Genomic DNA, 2315 nt, shown 5'->3' on the forward strand with positions numbered 1-2315 from the left:
ACAACAACCGCTTTTGAGGGCAAAAGCCCGCCTCTGGCGTAGCGGGCGGGATACCCGGATGTTGGGGCTGCGAGCGCTGCAAAGGCGGGCGGCGGGGCCGCTAAAGCTATTACATCACCCTCTGCCGCCCGGGCCGCTCCGAGCATGCGCGCCAGCGCGTGGGAGCAGCACGAGCTCCGGCGGGCTGGGGTGGGGGGTGCACGCGTCATGTGCGCCCGCCCCCTTCGCGCGCGCGCCCTGAGGGGAGGGGGAGGGTAACGGCAACGGTCCCTCAGCAGCGCCGCCACCGCCGGGGGCGCGTGGCCCCGTCACGGGCACGGGGCGAGAGGGGGGTGGATGGCGGCTCCCGCTCGCTGCCCGGCTGAGGAGGCCGAGGGAGCGGGCAGCTGCGCCGCGTAACCTGCTTCACCTCCCCAGGGAGGCGGCGGCAAACCGGGAGCTGCCCCTGGTGCTCCTCGCCGGGGGACGGGCTGCGGCAAAGCCACCCGGCCCTTGTGGCGTCCCCAAAGCCCGGGGCAGGCGCACAGGCGTGCTGGGATATCCCTTACCCGGCTAAAGCGGAGCCCCGCAAGCTTCCCCTACTGAAAGCCAATCAGCAGTGGATTACCCATAATGAACGCCTAATGGGTTTAATAATCCCATGATTTGCAGCTCCCCTTTGATGGAAGCTGGCTTGTTGACAAGAGGGATGGGAGCGCGCTCAGGAGCAGTCCCCACAGTCCTGCGGGGAGCGTCTTCAGAGGACAAGTTATTAGACAAACCTCTTCCCCCCCCCCCCAGCCCGCCCCGCCGTAGGCCGTACCTCCCCCAGAGACGCCGCTCGCCAGCCTCTGCCCATCTTCTGCTTTCCCTGACGAGGGGAGTCGGCGCCCAGCTCCGCGGGGCGGCTTGCTGTCAGCCCTTCTTCCTGATCATGGTGTGCAGCTAGCGAGCCATGCTGAAATGTCTCCCCGTTGCCAGGGCTGAAGCTGGAAGGGGGGAGGGGAGGTGGCTGTGGCAGGGGTGTGGGGGAGGATTTTCAAGGAGGCTGCTGCAGGGATCGGGCCTGGCTGCGAAAGCGATGACTCTGCGGAGGGAACATCGTGTGCAGCTGCTTCCAGCGAGCCGCCCTGAAATCACGGGCTGAGGGTTTTTGAGGCAGAGCGGATGCGAAAAGGGGTGCTTTTAAGGAGAGGATGAGGGATGTATAGTAGTTTGGGCACTTGGGAGAAGGAACTGGTTACACAGGGAAAGACAGAGCGCTCGGGAAGGGTGAAGTGGGCACTTAGCTAAAGGATCGGGAAGGTTGTCTACTGTAGGTAGTTTCCATCTTTGACAGTAATCAGAGCAAACAGGCATATGTTAAGGTTTCACCAAACCGAATGCTTGGAAAGCCCTCAAATTGCTGGTTACGTTCCTCTAACCATTGTAGATACAATCAGCGCAGCTTCAACCTGAGTGTGCCAACAACTAAAGTCAGTTAATTGCGGGCTCTTGCACAGATAAAACCTATACAAACAGCAAAGCCCTACCTGGACTCAACTAGAAACACTGTAATATAACAAAAACTCATCATTGTAGGGCTTTCCGGTAACAGAGAAACTTACTGTGTTTAAGTATGATTACAAAATCTCCAGTTCCCATTGCTGACTGTGACTGAATGGTATGTTTGGACCTGATCTTACTGTTTTCGGTCAAATCGTGTTTGTTAGCATGACACTGAATACCACTCAGTGGTACTCAGTGTTGTGTTAACTGTTTCAGACCTTTAAACTGTGGTTAAATGCAACCAAATTTGCTAGTGGAAACAAACCTATAGGGAAATTTAAACACAAATTATTTTGAAAAACTGTTGGGGAGGGGGGAGCAGTGGAGTGTGTTCCACAATGGAAGAGGAGATTTTGGAAGGTCATGGCATAATTCCTATAATATTCATCAATGAGATTTTGAATTTCCTCTTGGTATCCAAAGAAAGTCAGTTACAATTTTCATGCAGTTCAGATTTTAGAAACTGCATTTCTTTTTTTCAAAATTTCTAGAGTATACAAACAAGGGAGAAGCTGTACAGAATGGCTCCTGCATGCATGTGCCTATGTACACATACACAGCCACACTTCTTTAACCTCAGCACTTAAACATAAATTTAAGTTTTCACCCTCATTTTCCATTTCCCTAACACACATATACACACAAAATAGTCTAATAAATCTAGCACTTTGAATTACATACAATTATGGAGTGTGTTTAGATTCTATTTAGTATTACTTATGGCTGGGTTTTTGTACTTTTTTAAACACAAGTGAACAAAAACATGGTCTAGCTTTCTTGTGATGTCC

Source organism: Apteryx rowi, unplaced genomic scaffold (genome assembly GCF_003343035.1).
Source record: "Apteryx rowi isolate R43461 unplaced genomic scaffold, aptRow1 scaffold_78, whole genome shotgun sequence".
NCBI lineage: Eukaryota > Metazoa > Chordata > Aves > Apterygiformes > Apterygidae > Apteryx > Apteryx rowi.